This window comes from Amphiura filiformis, chromosome 8, assembly GCF_039555335.1.
Source record: "Amphiura filiformis chromosome 8, Afil_fr2py, whole genome shotgun sequence".
In the NCBI taxonomy this organism is placed as follows: Eukaryota; Metazoa; Echinodermata; class Ophiuroidea; order Amphilepidida; family Amphiuridae; genus Amphiura; species Amphiura filiformis.
Window position 1 is genome coordinate 42,443,025 of NC_092635.1, and position 25,683 is coordinate 42,468,707.

Sequence of the window (25,683 nt, forward strand, 5' to 3'; positions counted from 1 at the left end):
TAAGTAATCATGAAAGTATATTATGTCTTTTCTACCAGAAAAGCAAATAATTATTAATACCAATTTTTATTTTGAATTCTCTGAATTCGGATTGAATTACTTTAATATCCAGTGGATAAACACCAATAATTGCTTACCGTCCATTGGGTTTGGCAAACTCTTCGACGTTTCACTCGATGCTGCTGAAGTCGACACTGTTCCTCCACTCTTACTGGGTTTACTCTTATCATTACGCTTCTTCTTCGACATCTCTTTAGTAAGGATGGTATAGAGATACGGATTCAGTGAGGAGTTTAGTGGCAACACTAACACGGCTGTCCACGCGTACACGTCCCCTGATATAAACACACCTGCCTGAGATACAAATCCCATGATAATTACCGGCATCCAACAACAGAAATCTGTGGCTACTAAGAACGCCATGCGGGTCGCTAATTTGACTTGATCATTCGTACCGGTATTCTTTACTCTACGTGACGACGCTCTTACACTGACATAGATAGATGTATAGCAAACAGCCATTACACAAAATGCAACCAAGTTGACCCCAAGAAATAATGCCACTGAATATTGCCATCCTTTAGGTTTTTCGGTTGTTAAAGGCAGCCCTAAACAAACACTAGAACGACCGTAAAATGCATCTCCAAATGCCTCACGAGCAGCAATAGGTAAGATACTTAAAGCAAATGCCAGAATCCATACCCCTAAAACTGTTATCTTCACAGATTTATTTCTCAGTCGGAACTGATCATGTCTAGTGAATCATCAGGTGGAAGTGCCATCGGATTGAAAAATAACTTTTCTTGCTAGACCAAATAAAGTGTTAAATGCGCATATGCATGTTACCCACGAATTCAAGCATTTTTCACCTGTTGTACGCCATAAAATTTCACTTTCTTAAATATCTTTCAATATTTTATGTGTGACTCATACACACTAGAAATCGGTGAAGACTTTGAACGTAAAATAGAATTTTATTACATATATCTATACAGAAATATTTTGGTTATTACAAATTTTAAGAAAGAACCAGGTGTACAGTTAAGATTGTGTCAATTCTTCGAACTCTTTCCAAAGTGGCTGTCATTTAACATTACTGTATTATTTCGAAAGATTAGAATAAATGCTTCATATAAATATAAAGTTAGATTTTGTATCTCGTCGCAGGATGAGGATCTCGGATGGATTCGTGGGTAACAGCGTCTGGAAAATAGCAATTCCTATTAATTTTTTTAAATAAAAATAAAAAATACTTTTCCGTATGTCAATAATTCTGGCTGCAATGGCACTAAAATGAATTTTAATCAAAATACAGACTACATGGAATATTTAGAATGGATCATTATGGCATTTTGGGTATAAAAATTTTGAGAATAATCAAGTTGCCAAATTCAAATAGACAGAGCAAACAGTTTTATATTATTATTTTAGTAAAATCATTCCATATTTTCATGCAGCAATATTCTATTAACTCGTGTTTGACAGTTCCTATGAACTAAAACACTATCAATACATTGTTAACTATAATTTAAGTAGGGATTCGTGGGTAACCAAAATGTTCGTGGGTAACACATATTTGAAGGTATGTATTGGTAAGCGGCAAAATAGAAAATATTACAGAAGGTTGGAAACCACCATGCGGTTATTCCTCCATTGTGTTTCAATGATTCCCGTTTCTCTAACCAATTGCATTTACCCAAAAATGGTAATTTAGGATAATCAATCAAAACTTCATGATGCAGCTTCAGTATACCTTGAAGAGGACGCTATTAAACAGGACTGTTTTGGAACCTATTTCGCATGTTTTCAAAATGTTAAGATGCATAAGAAATATATAATTTACGAGTAAATCCTTGGATTCGTGGGTAACGCCGAATTCGTGGGTAAAGCTATAAGTACTATAGTACCGTTTGGGGTTTGCGTTTCTTAGGTGTATAAACTGTAAGTACTGTCAAAATTATAGCATACCCATGGCTTGAATATGTGCTGATTTAAACTTAAAATAAACAATCTCCTTATTTTTCAAGGTTAGCATCTATTCGGGATTCGTGGGTAACACAAGTTTAAACCGTCGTAGATTCTTTTTTAAAGCGGTGAACGTATTTTTACGATTTACAATTTTAAGCGCTTGTCAAACTAAATTCAGTGTCCAAAGTCATTAAATGTTAATTTAAGTTATGGCAATTATATTTGCTGGACTCGTGGGTAACAGTTGATACGTGGGTAACGTCAAATTTGATTTTATGGAATTTTATGGGTAAAACGTATTTGCATAAAATAATCACTTGGACCTCAGAATTATAGAACGAAACTTCGTTTCATGATATAGTCATTTATGGCATATTCACTTAACATTTTCAGGACGATCATTTTATTTTTGATACGCGGGTAACAAAATTATTAGCCAAATTGACTTAATGGCCTCTAGAGTCCACAAACTTTGGTGGAATTCAATCGTTTTACATATGATGAGAGATCATGCAAACGTCTTTCTAACGGTAATAATTTCATTTTGATTGAAGGACATTCAATGACATATATGGTGCTTTATCTTTGAATTCGTGGGTAACGCCAATTCATTTAAGCTATCATAACTTGTCCCCTGGTATGACTTGCTAGTAAAGGCCTATATGCACAAAGAGAGCACATTGAACGTGACATGATATGCTCCATCAATAACGTGATTTCCTTTATTAATGACATTTTAACGTGGAAAGTTAACATAGAGAGAATTTTGTCCCGCTTTCGCTGGAATTGACCATATACGTTTGAGTGTGCGTTTTTGTTTATTTGTTTGCCTGTATCTGCACTTGTGTTCCCGATCCCGAGCAGTAGCGTAGCTGCCGGGGGGGGGGGGGCAGGGGAGGCAATTGCCCCCCCTGGCCACTTGGACCTCAGAATTATAGAACGAAACTTCGTTTCATGATATAGTCATTTATGGCATATTCACTTAACATTTTCAGGACGATCATTTTATTTTTGATACGCGGGTAACAAAATTATTAGCCAAATTGACTTAATGGCCTCTAGAGTCCACAAACTTTGGTGGAATTCAATCGTTTTACATATGATGAGAGATCATGCAAACGTCTTTCTAACGGTAATAATTTCATTTTGATTGAAGGACATTCAATGACATATATGGTGCTTTATCTTTGAATTCGTGGGTAACGCCAATTCATTTAAGCTATCATAACTTGTCCCCTGGTATGACTTGCTAGTAAAGGCCTATATGCACAAAGAGAGCACATTGAACGTGACATGATATGCTCCATCAATAACGTGATTTCCTTTATTAATGACATTTTAACGTGGAAAGTTAACATAGAGAGAATTTTGTCCCGCTTTCGCTGGAATTGACCATATACGTTTGAGTGTGCGTTTTTGTTTATTTGTTTGCCTGTATCTGCACTTGTGTTCCCGATCCCGAGCAGTAGCGTAGCTGCCGGGGGGGGGCAGGGGAGGCAATTGCCCCCCTGGCAAAAATTGCCTGTTTGGGCCCCTGCCCCCTAGCGCTATTTGGGCCCCTCCCACTAGCTCAAGGAATAAAGAGGAAAAAGGAGAGAGAGAGGAAAAAAGTGAGAGGAGGTGGACAAAATGGTACTATATAATATCAAAATCTGTTGCTTTTAGGGCGCTAGATAATCCTTTTTTTTTTTTTTCTTCTTCTTTTTTTTGCTCTTCACTTTTTCAAACCACCGGAAAAAAATTGGGTCAACCTTTTCGGGTTGTTGAGGAAGGGGTGGCAAAATTGTTGTTTGGTGGATTTGGGCCCCCGCCCCATACAGGCTTGCCCCTCCCCCCCCCCCCTGGAAAAATCCCAGCCACGCCACTGTTCCCGAGTATTTGTACAGGACATTGTTTTTTCCAGATCCTGCTATATATCTCCTAAACCCACAAACCACGAATGATTTCAATATAATGAACTTGGTATCCTTTACTGCTTACATTTTATTTCACAAATCATTTCGTAAAATCGTAGTGTACCTTACAATAATAGGAAAAAGGACGCACGTCAATTGCTCCTCTGAAAGACATCATTTTAACGCATACAAAAACGGTATTTAAATTTGAAATGTACTACTATTTTACTCAAGCCAAATTAGTTTCCAACATCGAAATGAGGTGTTCCAACTGCTCGTTGTCTTGGTTGATGATGTCGTTCACATCACTGTCATCTTCTTTGGGGGATGGTGTAGTGGTAGAGACAATGCCATGAACGTCAAGTTTTATACTAGTATCTGATTGAACATGTGACGTAACAACTTCCCTACCAGGCATCATCAAAAACGCGCGACGTCCATTTGACTGTGCCACCTGCAGGAAAACCAGGGGAGCAAAACATGACAGTCCAGATAAGAAATATATATCAATAAACACGTACATGATATTGGTTACATTTTACCTGCACGCAGGGCCGTTCCTAGGGATTTTGCCGCCCTAGGCAAATCCTCTCTGCCGCCCCACCAAAGCATACCAAAAAAGTGTTAAGGGGAAGGTTACCCCCTTGAAAGCTCATCAGTTGACTATTTGTATACTGCCCACGACCGTTTTCATTCTTTATCCGCCCTCATTTTCTTCCCTTTTCTTTCTCCTTCCCGTTTTTTTTCTTTTTGCGCCCTTTTTTGCACCCCTCTGCGTTTGCCGCCTAGGCGACCGCCTTACCTGACCTAATGGTCGGAACGGCTAATTGTACGTCTACACCCCGGGTCTACGCCAAGGAGATGCATTAGAAAGTCCATAATTAGCGACCCATTTATATAAAATTTAGTGACGCATAAGAGGTAAAGGATACGCCTATACCATGTGCCTACCCAATGACGCAATGCCGAGTTCGAACCCGCAACCTGCGAAGTATCAAGTCCAAACTTACCTTTTCGATGAGAATGTGCTCTCCATCAACATTCCCGTGAGCAACCTTGTTGCTATGTAAATAACCGAGTGCCTTCTTGACATCCCCCGTGATTGCATCGATGTCGGTACTGCTGAATTTAGTGTCACGTGACAGGTATGTTTTCAGCAAATACGCCTGGCATCTGGCACGAGACATGTAAGGTACCAATCGACTTGTTTGCTGTGTGGTAACAACCATTTTTAAAACGGTCCCCAAATCTGTATACATGGTATAAAAGTCATGATTTATAGAGCATAGTGGCATTAAAGTTAAAGTTGGGCAAGTTCTCATACTTACAGTTCATATAGTCTTCATAATTTAATTTCTGTCTTTGTCAAGTGTACACGTTGAACTAGTAAGAATATTGTAATGTTATGTGATGTTTTTATCACAAGTCTTGGTGACAGTGCCCATCAAATTAATTCATATAAAATAGTTGTAACTTATCACAAGTTCTGAAACATAATACCACAAAGCTGTATATTGCTGCGTATGCTTTTGAACTAATTATAAATGTATATACCAGAAAAGCAAATAATTATACAATGTTATACCACTATTCTCTGAATTCGGATTGAAGTAGGCCTACTGGTAGATAAACACCAATAATTGCTTACCGTCCATTGGGTTTGGCAAACTCTTCGACGTTTCACTCGATGCTGCTGAAGTCGACACTGTTCCTCCACTCTTACTGGGTTTACTCTTATCATTGCGCTTCTTCTTCGACATCTCTTTCGTAAGGATGGTATAGAGATACGGATTCAGGGAGGAGTTTAGTGGCAACACTAACACGGCTGTCCACGCGTACACGTCCCCTGATATAAACACACCTGCCTGAGATACAAATCCCATGATAATCACCGGCATCCAACAACAAAAATCCGTGGCTACCAAGAACGCCATGCGGGTCGCTAATTTGACTTGATCATTCGTACCGGTATTCTTTACTCTACGTGATGACGCTCTTACACTGACATAGATGGATGTATAGCAAACAGCCATTACACAAAATGCAACCAAGTTGACCCCAAGAAATAATGCCACTGAATATTGCCATCCTTTAGGTTTTTCGGTTGTTAAGGGTAGCCCTAAACAAACACTAGAACGGCCGTAAAATGCATCTCCAAATGCTTCACGAGCAGCAATAGGTAAGATACTTAAAGCAAATGCCAGAATCCATACCCCTAAAACTGTTATCTTCACAGATTTATTTCTCAGTCGGAACTGGCTAAAAGGAAACATTACACAAAGAAACCGATCAGCACTTAAAACAGTCAGAAAAAACACTGATGCTTCGCTTGATAAGAGCGATAACAAACCGGCTAATTTGCACCAGAAACTACTCTGCCATCTTTCTGCGTAGAACACATAGACTTCCCGATAATATATATCAGCTGATGCAATAATCAGCATATATACTCCCATCAGACAATCAGCAATTGCAAGATTCGATACAAGAATAGATTCAACCTGGCTTTTTTCTTGTGTTCAGCTCGAGGTATCAACCGCCATCCGATCACAAAGACGTTCCCGACTAAAGCACTTAGTCCTAAAATCCACATGAGCACTCGTAATGTCTGATTTCTCATGAGATCCTTACATGAAGAGAACTGATCTGCTTCTGGCAGACACTTAGTGATTTGTCCAATTAGACAGCAGAATAAAAACTTGTCAGAATATCTATTATGTAATATGAAAATAAGAAAGGACAGAAAATTGTATTAAGGGTAGACGAGGTATAGTTGGTCGAAGCAACAAATAAAATCGATTTTCATTATCTAAATCAATATTATTATTGAAAAATAACACTTATGTTTTGCAAAAGTTCATTCTACAAATCATATACTTTGAAAACTTGCTTGATCTATTGTTGTGAATGAGTTATGTACGTTTTACAAAAGTGTTGTTGTTGTTTCAGCCCTCTTTACAACATCACTCAAGAACCATAGGACCTACAAAAGTATATCTATGATATTTGAATTCTTCTACATACTCGCTATTAAATGATCAATGCAATTTTTGCCAAAGCTCACTACCATTCGCAAGATGCTGTGAACTACCAAATCGCAACAGTTTTTAAATAGTTGCTAACCTTAAAGGAATTTCATAAACGCGGTTTATATAATGTTTTTTAAATCACGAAATATCGAAGCTTTAATATTTAAGACAGAAAAATATAAGTTTTTAGATCTAAAAAGTAAAGCTTACAAGAATTCCAGCTTTGGAGTGTCCACAAATATATCACTTTCATACTTCACGAGCTTCGTGTTTCTCATATCACTGTAAATATAATGAATCGCATTATGAATGTCAACGCTTTCAAGGTATAAACGTAATATGTTTCACAAGACCTAAACGATGGATGTTCTAGTTTATAATATTCTAAGAGAATTTGTCTCCAGACATATAAACATGTGATTGACCTCTTCAGGACGAAAATCCAAATACCTAGAGTTTCCTTTTTGTATATTATTACGGGAAGGGTGGTTCATCAATAAAGAACATTCATGAAATTTTTTAATAAAGTGCATATTACTTTTCTCACGCTATAGACGAATCCGGGACTAATCCAACAAGCCAAGTGATGGTCAGAATTCAGTCGGCCATTACTGAGTCCAGTCTGCACCAAACTGGTGTTGTTACTGCCCAATTGGGCATTTTGTCTATGTGTAACACGGGTGATGGAATGCAGTTTAAAATCCCTGCCAAGGCCACATCATTTCACATTTTAGGTGGGATATACCTAAGGGGGGACCCAGCCATAGCTGCCATTGAGGTGTAGGAATGCATGAAATTGCATTCGTCTATATGTAGAAGGCATTGGCTTTAATACAAAGTTGTATAGGCAAACAAAATATCTTACAGCATCATAAGATTTATCATCTCCAGAAATATATTCGTCTCAAGTATGGTTATTGGATTGTCCGAGATGTCTCTGGAATGCAAATGAAATTACAACGAAAGCAATACTTTTAGTACGTTTATTTACATACTTATATTAATTACTTAAGTATCGTTTTACTGAAAGTGTAAATAACAATTTCTATATCACCCTGTGACTATTAAGAAGTAATAACCAAGAACTAAAGATTCGGCAGTTACTATAAGTAACGACTGATTTTGGAACATACGAAATAGACCTGGTCTGTAATGAAGAGCAGATACAAATAAATACCTTTCGGACTTACAATTGTTGTAGCTGACGCAGACCAAGAAAAGCATCACTCGCTAACGTTTTTATGCTGTTCCCTTTTAAAACTCTAAAGAATGATCGAAATGAGAATAAGAATCTTAGTCAAATTTTATAGAATAACTTAAAAATATGTTTACAACATTATGAAACTTACAAAACTGATACCCGAATTTAATACAGGTGTAATATCTAAATTGAATCACTTGCCATCAAAATAGTGCCACCAAGATCAAGCTGCACTTACTGAAGATATTGGAATCATAAAAGCAGTAATATATAATGCAATGTAATTTCTGTAATGAAGACAGGTATTATAGATCTCGAGAAATACATGGTAATATACATGGTACTTACAATTGTAACAAATTTTCAGATGATAAAAATATATTTGGTAAAATCCGTTCGATGCCGTCGTAGGATAAATCTCTGAAATTCGAAGTGATAGAAAATGCGTATAACTAGACTTTGTAAGATATTACGCTTCGGTACTAGACTAAGCCAACTATTTTCTTAATCAGGAATGATATTTAATGTAGTGGTCAGAAACCGTCGCTTTCAGGTTATAACCGATGAAATTGTGACTTTTGTCCCCAAATGTAAGAATATTTATCAAATACTTACAATCTTGCGAGGTACACGTAATCTTTGAGGCGTAAGAACATAATATCTGATATAGTCTTATTACCGTTCGCATTAACTGATCGTCTACGTCGAGATGAAGATGCGACTATATTAGAGAGTATTCTGAGGAACAATGTGAGATAATAGAAAAGCATCTGCAATATTAACAGATCATACTTATTTGTTTTTGAAACTTCACATTTCGATTAGTTTAAATAAAGAGTTTGCGATTTCCAAACGTACGTATCATACGCCCGTACATCTATTCAAAACCACTCTCATGTGACAGGATTTTGAACAGACCTACGGGCCTACGATAGAGAGCTTGCGATTTACAAACGTATGTATCATACGTCCACAAAGTTCAAAACCACTATCCTGTGACGGGATTTTGAATAGATCTAGGGGCGTACTACGTTTGGAAATCGCAACCTCTCTAGTATCTTAAAATAGACCAGAGTACAGACTTACAAGACGCGAATATCTTTTGGAATCATGGCAGCTATATTGGAATCCCAAGCAATATTTTCACATTCGAAGGAAAGCCCAATACATGTGCATCCATCCAAACAAGTTTGTTCTATGAGAGAAAAAAACCCAACATGATGAGATAAGATTTCTGTTTCTCTGGTATTTGCTCTAATTTGATGGTTGGACGTAAGCAAACGCCAAGTCTATGTGAACTAAGTTCAAACAAAACAAACTTTATAACCATGCAAAGTGTCAAAATACTCAATGTTATTCTTAATAATAGATGATTCATTCGGGTATTCTGGCGATGATATCTTCTTAGTCACGGAAAATATTGGAAATGTGTAGTTGTTATTGATACGATTTTTTATAGATGAGTTGACCTCAATGTTTATCAACAAAGGAAAGGGACTGGTATATTGATATGCTTGAGTGAACCGCATACAACCACTACACTGTTCAATAGCCTTATTGTTATGTGGCGGGAGTTTTAAAAACACGGGCCCTGAACAAAATATGATGTGTGCGCATACTGCCAGGCAAAAAACAATGGAAATTGTGATGATGCGTGGCCATACTGCCAGGCATTGGCGTCAGAAGTCAACTCATCTATACTGGCCTTGCCTAAGCCTCTTACCACAGAACATTTCGTCATCTCCATCAGGGCATTGTTGAATTCCATCACATATATCTTCCTGTGATAAGCAGAAACTTTGCCCTCGGCATTGATAATATCCAGGACAGGTGTATTGTTCACATCCCATTTCGTCTTCACCATTAGGACAGTCCATGACGTCATCACATCGATGTTGAATGTCAATGCAGTAAGAGCCTGGGCATTTCAATGTGTCCTCAGAGCAGTTGAAATCACCTTTATAGATAATACCGGTATACATGATTATATGAATAATATTTATAATATTTATATATATTTACATTTATATATTTATTATATTGGCATAGAAGTAATACTTATAATAATACCGAAAGGCAAACATTAGTTTCAGAAAGAATTTACAGGACTTGATCAAACCAATAATTTTTTACTTAAAAATGAAGTGTTAGTTGCCCATTGGTACAGTTAAATTAGTACAAAACTTAAAAAATGACTCTCAGAGATCCGTCGGAGGACCGCATAAAGAATTAATATCTAGTGGCTAGCTACAAGGTTCTTATTGCGGCCGCTTGCACAGAGCAGGCCACACTGTTGCCAAGGTACCTGATTGGTGCACACAAAGTACCTACATAGTACCAATGCTGCTACTGGATCCACCAGCAGTGATACTGCACTGTTACTACCATTGGTACTGACCAGCAGCGGTACTGCCCTGTTACTACCACTGGTACTGCACTGCACAGTACCAGCCAAGTGACCTTGGCGACGATGTACCTGTGCAGGCGACCTCAATAGGAATCTTGTAGTGTACATTGATAAATATTCATAATTGCACAAATAATGACACATGTGTGATATAGTGTAGATTTCTGAATCTATGTTTATTTTCAGATTTGAACCTACCACAGTTTTCCAGATGAGTTGCATCACGGCAGCCCAATGCGTAGCCATATTGGTCAAATCCATGCATACATAGGTATTTCATATCTGCACATGCCCCATTCTTGCAACGAATATGATTAACACCACATGAAGTATCTGCTAATAGGCATGGTCAAAATATTAAGGAAATTTTAATTACACGTCTTAGCTTGTACAATGCATCTGCTTGATTTTTGCAAGGTTATGTGTCCCCGGAAATCCGGCGCCTGGAAAGTTTACATTCGAAGTGTTGCTTGCTTAAGAGCTAATGAGAACCCGAGGGAACCGTGTATTTTTTTTCATTATGTCTGAACTATGCAAGGCATTAACAGCTGCTATCAGTGTGATAGCGCTGATGGGTTGGCGCCAAGATAGTAGTTGGCCTCCGATTCAGGGCCCAACTATTTTTTTAAGTGATTTCTATGGGGCGTTGTTGAGTTTCTTCGTATTGATGATCATGATACTGATGTGAAAGACGACGATGATGGTAATTTTTCAATCCATATTGTAATATTATCTTGTTAAAGGGGGTAACCCTATTGGTTTTGGATATGGATTGTCTTTAAAATTACTTAATAATATCAAATATTGCCCCTTTATGCTGCTTTGTGAGAAAACGAGAGCATTTTCAGCGTAAATGTGAATAAATAGCCAAATTTGCAATCCAATACCTTGGTATACGTGAATTGCATTATGGGCAGGCAAGCAACAACAACAATTCCCGTTCGTATGACGACAATGCTGTACAATGCCCGGCCCGTATTGAACGGAAAATATTTGTTTTTTTCGTTCCGTTTCAGAAAAAAAGGAAACAAAAAATAATTTCCCCTTGCAATATGTACATTTCAAATGAATATAAAAAGTTTGGGTTAAAAATGGAGAGGAAAAAGAAACTTCCGATACCGGATTTTGATCCGGGTATCTCTCGGGTAAAACACAACGCACTAATCGATTGAGCTAAATCGCCCACTTCGTCCATCTTGGAATTGTATAACTATATACGGCGTACCGTCTCCTCAGCAGTTAGTGTTGTTCGCTTTTTTAACAGAATGTGTATGACGCGAAACCAAAGTAGCTGTTGAGGAGACTGATGATTCGCAATTAATTCCGTCCCCACAATTCCGACGAAGTTTTAGTATTTACAAACTGGTAACCTGTAAAAACCGCTGTGATTCATGATTTCTCCGGAAATACATCGACTTGGAGCGTCAAATTTCAGGATAGTAATGAGAAAAATAGTATCTATCATGTGATACCAAAACCTCATCAACAATGAAAAATATCGGGGGGATGATGCTGTCGATCGGGTCACGGACCTTTAATGCTATTTCTTTTGAACTTCAACACTAGACAATACACATAACAATCACCCGCTTAACTTACGGCAATTAATGGGTTCATCCTCCCATGCTTTCCCTGAGCAATCCCGATGGCCATCACAGAATGCTCGTAATGGTATCCACATGCCATCATAACATTGAAAACCGTCTGCAGACTTGTCTGATGTACAATAAAACGAAAACTACACTCAAGATCATGCAATACCTCGTTTCAAAACTACGTATATAGGACGTGTCACGGTTGTTTGATGGCATGTAAAACCGAGTCATTTTTATAGAAAAATTGAACAATGATGGCGCTATTTATCTTAAATCTTGTTTGCATCTATACAAGGGGTAGACACTTGTAAAATGGTATTAGAACATCAGCAAAAAGACTAACAAATGACAAGGGAATTTTCAAAAAACTTTTTATCATGAAAAATAAGGCATAACTGATATTATTTGGCTAATTTAGATTTAGAATATATGTAAATAGCGCCTTCAATTTGCACACAAATGTACTCTTTATAGAATAACAATTATCACAAAAAGCAGAAAAAGCTATATCAGTTTGTGATAGCTGTTGGCATTGTTAATGTCTAGATTTGAACATTATGTTTTGTTAGAAAAATAAAAAATGATCACATCAAACAACAGTGGTGTAGAGGTATGTGTTTGTGGCCGATGGGTAGGGCGGGTGTGTGTCTGTGGGGGGGGTGTCTGAGAGAGAAGACAAATAAGGAGGAGTATAGGTAGCTACCACAGTCGTGTTCATCCGTCTCATCTTTACAGTCTGCGATAAGATTACATCTCTTTGATGCATCAATACATTCCCCATTAGCACACCGATACTGATCCGATGTACAGTTTGGTCGCCCTGGGGTGTAAAAATAATCATGCGAAAATATAGAGTATTATATTAACCATAATAATGTAGAAACTATAATAGAGAGTTACAAAGATACAGATGATTATTACAATTATTACCAGTCTACGCAAATTTTTAAACCATAAAATAGTTTGTTATGGTATTTTCAGACATGCTTGACAAATCTAGAATAATTTCGTCGCCTGTATGGTATGGGCCGACGGCCAGCTTCACAGGCAGGCCCGTAGCTGAGGGGGGGGTGCTAAAATGCTAAAATAGAGGTTTTTTATGCCTTTTTGGTCCAAAAATGTCCAAATCTGCCCCCAGTCCAAAAACGGCCAAATTTTGAAAAAAAGGGTCCACTTTTCCGCGAAACCCGATGTTGGAGTTTCTCGGGAATGGCGATGATTTGAGCCGTAATGCGTGATCAAGAGAAATAAAACCTTGAGCGAAAGTAGTGAGGAAAAAAATATCTCTGCATTTGTTGAGCAAATTGTTTGAAACAGTTTTAAGGGGGAGCCAAGAGGGGACGGGCAAAGAAAGTCCTTAAAATGACTAAAATGGGACAAATGAGGACGACAATTTGGCTTTGCCTCTCACACTAAAATCCTGGCTACGCTACTCGTTGACGTTCTACTAAATTCCACAAATAAAGCTATGTTATTTTGTCGGTTTTGCTGATGCTTGTAGTAGAGGTTGATTTTAAACTTTTTAAAAGGATGTTCTATACATTTAATAGACAATAATTAGACCTACCACAGTGCAGTTCATCTGATTCGTCAAGACAATGCGCGGTAAAATCACACCAGTACGATGCGTGGATACAATCACCAATCTCGCACTTAAACCAGCCTGGTTGACACGTTGACATGCCCAATATTTCATCCATATGGTCTATTTGAAAGTGAAATTTACATAATCATAGAAATGCTTTGCCCTAATTGCCAGAGAAAATGTCACAGAATAACATACATATTAAAAGTATACCATTTATTGGTTGGTCGGTAGATATGGTAGAGTAAACTCAAAAAACCAAAGTTCTTGATATCTGATCCAGAAATTGCACTTACTTTGTGTACGTTTCAGCAACACTTTTGCCTTTGTGAACACTTAATGATGAGCCATTTATTATAAACTGAGCTCAAAAAGAAACTTATAATTTTTCACAACTTGTGAATCACAGGGTCATATCATAAAATCCTGTCCATCAAAATGAACCAAAATTACACACTGGGTTACTTCAATACTCCACTCAAAACACATATCAGTAACCAAGCAGTTGTCCAACTGACACAACAGCAAAATGCAATGACACGGAACAGCTTCCTGGACCACTTTCACAGCACAATATTTGGCACCCAGCATAAGAAATCTGTAAGACAAGATCCTTGCATAGATGATGAAACGGTGTTGCGTTCTGCTTTTCACGCACTTTCTTCAAGAAAGAGGTCTTGTTCCTTACTATTCCACTTACTTTTTGGGAATTATCACCTGTGCAAGGATCTTGTAATCATTCTCACAGATTTCTTGTGCTGGGCGACAATTATTGGGCTGTGAATGTGGTCCAGGAAGCTATTCCATATAGGTGCATTTTGCTGTTGTGTCAGTTGGATAACTGCTTGGTTACTGACATGTGTTTAGAGTATTGAGGATTGAGGGAAACCTGTGCGTAATTTTGGTTCATTTTGATGAACAGGATTTTAAGATACGACCTTGTGAAAAATTATAAGTTTCTTTTTGAGCTCAGTTTATATATAATAATATATATGGCTTGTGGAACATGTAAAATAAGGGGGAAAGGTTTTATACGGAGATCAAAAATAGGAAATGCTCCAAAATTGTAATAAGACATACTTAATTATCAACTTACAGTCATAAGAATAAATTCTTAAAGTTATAGTTTGCCCATCTAAGGGTAATAGTTTAGTAACTAAGGTTCAAGGTCATCCTACAGATATTGTTTCAGAATGCTCCGAATGTGTCAAAATCTCCATCTTATCATATATGAATTAAAGCTGTACTGGTTGTACGATACCCTTTATGTGACATATTTAAAACATCAAGGCCGCAAGCCCGGTATGGTTGAGGCTGGAAACTCCCATAGTGAGGACTTGCAACTAATGGAGTTCCAATATATATGTCAAATAAACGGTGTGGTACAACCTTTGAAATAGCAAAGTATGTTAAGGTTCTGCATAGCTATATAAGTGGGTTGCAAACCAAAGATGCAAAGAAAGTTAGGAAGGAGGAAAATGAATAAATAAAGAGACAGGTAAGCAAATAATCATATCAACATACCGGTGCAGTTCTGTTCATCGCTGTTATCTTTGCAATCCTGAATTTGATCACACACAAACAGTTGTTGAATACATTCACCGGATGACCAACATTGGAACATAGATTTGCTGCATGATGTACTTGATCCTGCATGAAATGTAATGATTAAGAGACTAAAACTTCAGTAAAGCAAGGAATTACAAAGTACCCGCGTTGCGACCCTTTGTTTAGAAATAAGGTCTGTGATCTCACACATTCACACATAGCCGAGTTATAACATGCATTTGAGTTTATTGATCAAACGTTACTTTTACTTTTCTCTATTTTTTACATATTAAAATATGTAAAAATAGAGAAGCATATGTCAATTGAATACATACCATTAGATAGAGGGTCAGCTATGTATTGAATACCTAAAAAGTAAGCGAAACAGAAATATAAACATATTTAAAATATATTCCAAAAGTTGTTTGAAATATAATTATTTTAATATTATACATGATATTTTATAGGCTATACCGATTGTTATGTTATTCAAAAGTTTGATCGTTTTATATATAAAAAAAAATCCACATTTATTAAACTATGAGGTCGAGCTGGGTCTCATCTGTGCATATCATTCAAATGATTCAATTTTACTTATGAGAAGGCAAATTTGCAGAATCTTTCAAGTATCTGATTGACCCAAACGGACAACTCACGGTTTTTTGATGTGATCATTTATTAATGGTTATAACAAAACATTACATAATTTTCAATTTCAGATCTTTAAAATACCACTATGACACTAATATAAACATGTATATTTGAGATATTTTGAACTTTTTTTTCCTTTATCAAAATGGTCATCTTTTTCTGCCTTTTTGTGGTAATTTTAATTCTATAAGTTGTATATATTTGTGTGAAAAGTGAGGGCGTTATTTACGTATATTTTAAATTTAATTTAGCCCAATAATGTGTTATTCCTTTCATTTTATGATAAAAATTAGTTTGAAAATGTCCTTGCTATATGTTACTCATTTTTATGTTTTAATGTCATTATATAAGTGTCTACCACTTGTAAAGATGCAAAGAAGGTTTAAGATAAATAGCGCCATCAGTGTTCAACTTTGCTTTAAAATGAATACAGTTCTACATGCCATCAAACAACTGGTTAACTATAGATGGGCGACATGGTAATGATGGTAGGCTGCTGTTGCAAGGCATATTGTACATTTCCAGGGTAAGTGATATCAAACATTATTGGATTACCCAATCGGTATAATATTAAGCAGTAAACAGTTTCCATTTGTAAAGCATCTGTCACTTTTCTATGTAATAAAGTACCAGAAGTGCATTACCTTTCTTTGACATAGCTGGGGCGATACAGATATATTGAGACGTTTCATATGATGCGCAGGGAATATCGCGCCAATTGCTGGTAGAATAAATGCTTTCTAAATAATAAATAGAACATTTTTCTAACATTCCACCGTCAGGCTGACGCGATGGCCAATCCATTAATCTGAAATGAAAAATGACACTTGGTATTCAACATGTCAGAGTTCAAAGATAAATGGGCTATTCCAGTTGAAATCCACACTACCCCTGTGGAAGATTTTGGAAATATGTTCCATATGGGGAGGATGTTTTTAAAATGTAATTGTTCATGGTTAATCATTTTGAAACTCATACTCCCCCTGTATTATGGCTTTACCTATATCTTCTACAACTGGAGTGAGTATTTCAAATGGAAGCTACCCAATTGTCTATTCTAATCGAAACTCATACTCCCTCTGTGGAAGATATTTCCAAAATCTTCCACAGGGGTAGTGTGGATTTTAAATGGAATAGCCCAATAGCAGCTTTAGTATCAAAACAGTAATATTAAACCTGAGATGTTGAATATCAGCTAATATCATAACTACCTTTCCGGAACAAACCAATCAGTAAAACTCAAAGGACGTCCATCGACCCAATTGTACCGCGCATTTCCCAGATGCAATCCTGATTTAAAATGACAGAAAACTTTGCGTAATTAGTAAAACAAGAGTCCGTTATTTGTGCACGAGGTTTACACTCTAACTAAGGCGTATTACATTACATATTTACGGTATCTCATTGTTTTACCCAAAAATAACGTAACACTAAAGAGGAAACTGGTATAACTAGTATTGTTTGGCCTTATAGACGTGCGGAAACACGCGTGGGTCCTGATATGATCAGGCTTTTAAACAAAATGCTCAAGCCGGGTTAAAAATCTTATATTATTAGCATGTAAATGGAAAGAAAAGAGTGAAATAGATTTAAAGATAAAAATCAAGGAAAAGAAGGTCACTCCTAACCAATCATGTGAACAATTTTATTGTTAGCCTTTGTGTCAAGACAGAGGATAATTGTAATGACATCTCAACTGCCACTGAGCTTTTGTGAATTAAACAGGTGTATCGTGGCAAGTGTCGAAGTAAACACTCATAGGAAAACAAGCGTAGGAAAAAAGTTCCTGACTATTTGTCAAAATAATCCTGCCAAAAGAACGCAAAATTAATGACACTATCATTTACGAATGAATACGTATTTACAAGTTTAAGCAAAATAATGTAGATATGGAGCCCGTGATGGACTGGCGGTGCCTAATTTTGAAGGGATTATCGGAGTTGCAAATTATACGCAGAATGCAAAGTGTTTGCCGTGTTATTAGAGAGATTGCGATTTTCAAACGTAGTATCGAACATACGTGGAATCTATTCAAAATCCCGTCACAGGAGAGTGATTTTGAATAGATTCAACGTACGTTCGATACATACGTTTGGAAAATCGCAGTCTCTCTATTTCATTATACCCGACTGCTGATCTTAGTCTTACCAATATAGGTTGCCGTCGTATTGGTCTTCACATAGATATCTACAAGAAGCTTGTGAATCAAATCCATATCGTCTTGGTCTCTGATACTAGCGAGGTGTGTTCCCTCCTCAATATCCTCACATGCCCGTCTGGCCTCGGTCCATGAGAGCATCGTATTGTGTTGGAATACACGATAACAGAATCCATTATGAGCTTTCCATTGATTTCCATACGGGCATTCATCTTGCTCTAAGACAGAAGAATATCAATTAAATTATTTTTGCAGATTCAGGTTGGAGAGGTTTGCATGATGCGGCTATTTCATTATGATTAGATTCATGATATTAGTAATCAAGACATCAAGATATCCAAATCATAAAGATATATGTTTTAAGATATTATATCACTATGCCAAATATGTGACCTGCAACCACTAAATGAACGTTAAGTCGCAACTTGGTAATTTCGAGACGTCCTTGCTGCTGAGTTGGTGTTCGTTGGTTCACACGCACCTGTTCAAGCCAATAGTATATTTGTATGTCCTTTGTGAATGGGGGCACAATGGGCTATTCACGAAGGTCGTATGGCTTGTACAGGAGCGCAGCAAACAAAGAACATCAAATGAGAAGCCAGGATGTCTCTAAACTCCCAACTTGAGACTTTACGCTCATTTCGTGGTGGCAGGTCACATATATAATTTATATTATTATATTACATAATAGAATTAGATTGCCGAGATCAAATATGCTATCGGCAATTATTACGGTGAGGAACTGTTAATTAGGCTTTAACCTGTCAAAAAATTGTTACATTGCATTTCTTACCTGACGTATTCCTGGACTCAATTATGTAGTTATCAAAAGTCAATCCCCGATATTCTGCCAGAAATCCTCTTCCACGTTTCTCATTGTCAGATGTTAACAAGGACACTGTCATTACATTGAAACTCGATCGTATTATCTTAGTTGGAGGTTTGGAGTTACAAAACACTCCAATTACAATATCGTCTTCCACATATCCATCAAATATCGTCACGCCATCTCTTTGGCAATCGGATAAACCCGGCACATCGAAATCCTGGAACGTCAAAGTTGTGTAAGTACCTTTTTTGGTACGAATGACGAAGATGCAATCGGTGTTTGGTAGATATGGATTGGGGTAATTACAGGAAGCAATGACAGCGTGGTTAGCGAGGCAAGTGCGACGACACATTTGGCATGAAGGACGTCCTACGCTACAACCAGGAACATCTGTAATACAACATTTTATTGTCAGTACATGGTCAACAAATCTGACTACTTTTGAAAATGTATAAACCAAGAAGCCGACGGAAAGCTGCATTTTAGTAACTTAAATCGGGGTTATTTACGATTTCAATTCTTAATTGGCTCTCGTAGCCGGCCATGACACTAATGTAGACTTTTCAGACCTCGGGCTTCCTAGCAAAAAGATATATGCGTGTCGTGTACTTGTATGATATTTTATTATCACTACAAAAAGCGCAGTGATTTATAGTGCGCTACACACAGGCACAACGCCCAGACATTGATCCACAAGCCTCAGCACACTTTACAGTTTGTGGCTGACCACTACGGTTCACATCGTTCCATAAACCATTAAACAACAACAGTACAGAGACTTGCAAGCTAAGTCAATTTCCACCGCAATACACATACCACACACTATAATAATATAACCAAGCAATAAAAACCCAGGCACATAGGTGCAGTAAAAAGAAACCCGTTACATTTTTGAAGTACACGGAAACGCAATATTTTGTACTAAATATAGGCTACATACCTGTGGATGTGTATCTTGCACGAAAGCCCTGAGATTCTGAATCTAAACCAGTTCGGAATTCGACAGTTAAAGCAGATGTAGATGATATGATCAGTGGCTGATGTATATCACCACAATACTCCCAAACATCGTCATTCAAGAGTTCATTAACGCTCGACATCATGGTCACCAACAGAGCATCTATACAATGACCAGTCTCTGCTAAATAGCTGATTGAAAATTCTGTAAACTCCAGTTCGATATAGCCAGTCGATAAAGTGATCATCCATGAACATTGGGAAAAAGGAGGTAAGCTTAGAGGAAAATTTGGCGTAGAGAGATTGCCTTGGCTGCCTGTTATGATGTCTCTATTTCCGCATTCAGTATCTTCACAATCACCGAATGAACAATCTAATGGTATAAAAGGGGGCAATAATAATTTGAGTATAAAGATTCTCTCTATATATAGATGAGATGACAAAGGAAGGTAAAGGACTGGTATAACGATATGATGGCGAGAACTGCATACAACCACTTCACTGTTCAATAGCCTTATTTTGATGTGGTGAGAGTTTTAAAAGCACGGGCCTTGAACAAATTATGATGCGCGCGCATATATTATAGGCAAAAACAAAGGAAATTGCGATGATTCGCGGGCATGAGTCAACTCATCTATTAGAATATGAAGATTTATTTTCAGATCCACAACCTTCAGCAAAATTCCCTTGATATAAAGCTCTTATGTGTAAGAGTAAGGGTTAACGTAACGAAAGTTTTGTGATCTTACACAAATTAAAAGTGTGATTTTTGTTGGACAGTGCACTGCACACTGTTACTTGCCTTTACTTTTGTACAAAATATCAAATCCAATCTTTTTAGGCATGTTTGCAGAGAGCTCGCCAATACTAAAGGACACGATGACATCATTTGACTTAGAATTTACTTTAAGGTTGAATAAATTTCCGCAATAACGTCCTCTTAGAACATTCTTTACAGCTGAATACACGTCTAGGAAATCCACGTAGTCCAAACACGTCGAGGTAACATTGGTAGTCCTTCGAAGGTACATTCGTAAGATTGTAAACCTAACGTTTAGGATAAGCCAAAGAAAATTTTACAGGCTTATAATATTTATATGTAAATACCGCCCTCATTTTTCATACAAACGTACAGTTTATAGATTAAAATTAAAAATTACCCCTAAAAGCCTAAAAAAGATGAATAATTTGATATAGAAACTAAAATCTATGTTGAAAATAGCTAACAAATATATATGTGTATATTAGTGTTATGTCTGTTGGTATTGTCTATTTCCAAAGAAAAATCAAACTACCGTGTCTGGTTGTTATTTAGGAAAAATATATATAAATCAAATAGGTTCAGATCTATAATATTACCGCAAGTAAAAACTAATCTTGTATTGGCTACTTCAGTTAAAATGTATACACTCCTGTGAAAGTCATGGTCTTAATCTTCCAACCTTCTTCAATAATATACTGAAAAATTATGTTTTCATATTCAGGAAGACCTTTAATACATGAATATTCATTATTATATACATGGGAAATGATATATGTTTCCATGACAATCGTACAGATTTTAATATGAGCCGAAGTTTGGCCTTTTCCACAATATACCCAATATTTGTGGAAGGCCCAACTCCATTGAGTTGGGCCTTTTCTGCCATGGAAACCATGATTAAGTGTACTTGGAAGCAGGCCCGTACGCAGGATTTCATTTGGGGGGGTGCTGATTTTGAAAAAGTGGACCTTTTTTTTCCAAATTTTGTGAAAAGTGGACTTTCTTCCTAACATTTGGACCTTTTTTGTCCAAAAAAGGGTAAAAAGCCTGATTTTTTGGATCGCTACGCTCGCAAATTCTGAAATTTTTGGACTTTTTGTATACTTTTCCAAATTTGGGGGGTGCGTCGCACCCCCCGCACCCCCCCTGCGTACGGGCCTGCTTGGAAGACTATTTTAGAAAGTGGATTTGAGCCCTTCTTTCTCACACAAGAAAGAACTGTCTGCTAGCAGCAAAATGCTGGCTCTAACTCATTTTTGTAGAATAGTGGAGTTGAGCGCTTCTTCTACTTCGGTATTTCTTTGTAAAACAACGCTTAACTACATTGTATCTTACTCAAAGATATTGTCTTTTGCCGTTGTCATTTGGATCTCGCACAATGATCCCGCATCATAGAAAGGCGCGTAGCTTAACGATGTAAGGTAGTTGTTATAGTAGCTTTTTGCCAACCTTGTAACCACAACTGGTCGCATGCGATTTGTTGGAACTCTGTGGAAATTGAAACGGTAGTACTTTGTTATAACTTTAATCACGTGTCGTTACAATAACCACACTGCAAGTGAGCTATGCTAGAGTTGAAAAGTTTGCATTAAACATGGGTTACATTATACATACACCATTACACTAAGGCAAAACAAAAACTTATAATTTTTCACAAGGTCATAATATTATTTTAAAATCCTGTTCATCAAAATGAACCAACATTACACACAAGATTACTTCAATACTCTAATCTAAACACATGCCAGTAACCAACAACAGCAAAACGCACTAACATGGATTAGCTTTCTGGACCACATTCACAGCCCAATAAATAGCACCCAGGACAAGAAATCTGTGAGTAAGTAGAATAGTGTAGGCCTGTTTCTTTGAAGAAAGTGCGTAAAAAGCAGAAAGCAGAACCTGTTCCACACTATTCCACTTACTCTTTGGAAATTGTCATCTTTGTATGGATATTATAAGCATTCTCACAGATTTCATGTGCTGGTTGTGAATGTTGGCCAGGAAGCTGTTTAATGTCAGTACATTTTGCTGTTGTGTCAGTTGCACAACTGCTTGGTTACTGACACGTGTTTAGAATAGAGTATTGAAGTAATCCTGTGTGTAATTTTGGTTCATTTTGATGCACAGGATTTTAAGATTTGGCCTTGTGAAAAATTATATTTTTTTCGGCTTAGTGTAGATTACAGTAATATAAACATGATGAAGTAGGTGTTATTATGGAGAACTATCTCAGTCTCAGATATTTATTTGAAGCGCTTATTTCCAAACCGTGTTAAAGCCTTAATGTACGATTTCCGTCAAATTTTGATTTTGTAATTCTTGATTCAAAATGTTGAAATAATATTTATAATAGGGTTGCTGTCCATTTTAGGTTGAAATAACAAGGTAAAGTGAAAGAAACCCCATTGGCCATTTAACACGCAGTTCTAAAGGAGGACATAATTATTATCATAATTTTTAAATTATGATAATATGTCGAACTTTGCTCTGTTGACCTACAAAGACAACAAATTTGGTCGATTCCATTTAGGTGCAAGTTGGGACATGTGTAAACATTACAAATATGCAAAAAATCGGGTTTGAAAAACATTAATCAATTTCATATCGTTATGAATTCGGCAGACAGCCGAATCCGGATTCGGCTTTTGGTAAATTCATTTTACGCATGCATTACTTTTGAATTTGAGAACAAGGGATCAATGCTGTATATAATAGAGGGCAGCATATCAATTTTTTTAACGGAGATCAAATGATAACAGCATAGTAAGTATTCAAAAGAGGGCGGTATACAGGGTTAGCTAGCGATGCATCGCAGTACGGTCAATGACTTTAACCGTTAAAAAGTCGATATGCTGCCCTCTATAGGTAAAGTATTGATCCCTCGTTCTCAAATTCAAAAGTAATGCATGCATAAAATGAATTTACCAAAAGCCGAATCCGGATTCGGCCATCTGCCGAATTCATAACGATATTATAAGATCGTACATTATGGCTTTAAGTCCACAAACACATGTTTCTGATTTACCTGTGCGATATTGCAATGGGTTGTGATGCTATAGCTTTTATAATATCAGATGGATGCACCATTACAAAGCAAAGTGGGTGGATGCACAGTAACAATACTGTATGAGGCCTGTGGTGCCCAAATGAGAACAATATGCTGCATATTGTTATGCAGTATCGTTGTGGTAAATAATTGCTTGTTGATGGTATAACTCATTGTTGCTAATGTCAAACTTGTCAAAGTAATTGTGATTGTATCACACAAGTAAATGAGAAATATGTGGTTGTGGACTTAACACGGTTTGGAAATAAGCTCTTCATTTATAAGCCAATGGGTAACAATACCTGTAACACAGTAGAAGGGAAAATGTCTTGAGCACATGTATTGATTTAGTTGCGAGGCATTGGTAGAATATCCAAAGCAAACATCAGTACCGTTGTCAACGCTGTCCTGATTAATCCAAATTTCATCCATTGTTTCCGATACAGGAATCATAGGAACCTTATGTGACATTGTGACAAGAGTAGTAATGGTGATCGGATAATATGGGATAATAATAATGAGGTTTTTTGTATGTGTGTGTGCAACCTGGTCTCATAACTAAACTGCCGTATATAGTCAGTTTACATGTGGCTCTAAAATGACTATATAAAGCAATTTAGGATGACTATATTGACGCCCTCTGTTGTGCAAGTTCAAACTATAGGATATTCCTTCCTCAGCCCTGCCGGGCTTGCGGCTTTGGTGTTTTAAGCACTGGTGGGCTGGTGGGTCCCAGTATCAACAAAAAAATCAAGACAGCAAGTCCGGCAGGGCTGAGACCGGAAACTCCCATAGTGATGACTTACAACTCCAATAATGCCCCGCAGAACAAGAAAACAATTGAATGATAAACCTCAGGTTATCGACTGTTTGTTAATTTTTAGGGACAACCCGTCACCTCATTCTTCAGGCAGACTATGGGGGCTAATTTGTAGTTTAAGCTTGATGGCTATTGTTATTGAGCGCTAATTGTTTCTTTGTAGCCCTGCGGGGCAACCTTGAACAATATTGTTTTTCATTGCTATTGTTTTTCACTTCAAGAAAAGAAGTATATTATAACCATGATGGCTTTCACATTTTTTTTCTAACAAAAGTAAGAATACTTAAACGAACTTGTAAGGATGATGCCAGTTCGCTTGATATTCCATTGCAATGTAAAGAGGCATTCATATATTCCATTGGTTCTGACAAGAAGTTTACGCAAAATCCAGTCTCAGAAATAACCAGCAGTGTGGTCGCGTCAGCGTCGGTATTGCATATATCTAAAAGAGAAAGAAAATAATGTAATTAAAACAATAGGCTAATTTGAGAAAGTCATTCGTAGATGAGGGAGCAGATGAATGAGCAAAATGCAAAATTTAGTAACTTACAGTTATCTGCAAGACGACTGAATTTATAAATTTATTGGCTAATTAATTTGTTACTTTAGTATAATACGAGTTGTTTGAAAATATTGAAATCAAAATAATCGATTCAGAATTCTCGAATATCTGACAACGTACCTTCACATTGTCCGTCTTCACCTATGTATTGACCTTCGGCGCATGTGCAGTGATAACTTCCGGGAATGTTCAAGCAGGTTTCAGGACATGCATCATCCGATTGCAAACACTCATCAATATCTGGTTGAGTAAATGTTCCGGTAAATTTGGATAGGACATACCTCATAAATTTAGGTCACCATTAAAAATATACTATTTAAAGGTATAACATACATGTACTGTGGTCTTTTTTTCAATTTAGCAATGTCTTTGATTACCTAGTAATCCATTTGCTTTAAATATTATCTCAGATACCTCAAGAAGGAAACACACGTGTTACTGTTTGCTACTGTTCTGAGAATGAGAATATTTTAACCCCATGAGAACTACATGCCGATTGGTCAAAAAGAAGTTTTCATTATCAATTGGACTAATCAGCAACATTATTGGAATAATTTATTTCACCACACAAAAAATGGGGATGAATTATTTGCACAGCTCCATTCTGATTGGTGCTTAAAGTATTAGATTTAATTTACAAAATAATGAAGATATCATGTAATTGAC

At 36.9% G+C, this 25,683-nt stretch overlaps 1 long non-coding RNA gene across 1 annotated transcript; it reads right to left on the reverse strand.

Annotated features, from left to right (window-relative positions):
- Nucleotides 1-12,834: 12,834 nt before the first annotated feature.
- On the reverse strand, nucleotides 12,835-15,326 carry LOC140158266 (uncharacterized). Its single transcript, XR_011859747.1, has 3 exons — nucleotides 15,205-15,326; nucleotides 13,663-13,800; nucleotides 12,835-12,915 (listed from the first exon to the last, which is right to left on the reverse strand). It is a non-coding gene; the product is annotated as an uncharacterized lncRNA (long non-coding RNA).
- Nucleotides 15,327-25,683: the final 10,357 nt, after the last annotated feature.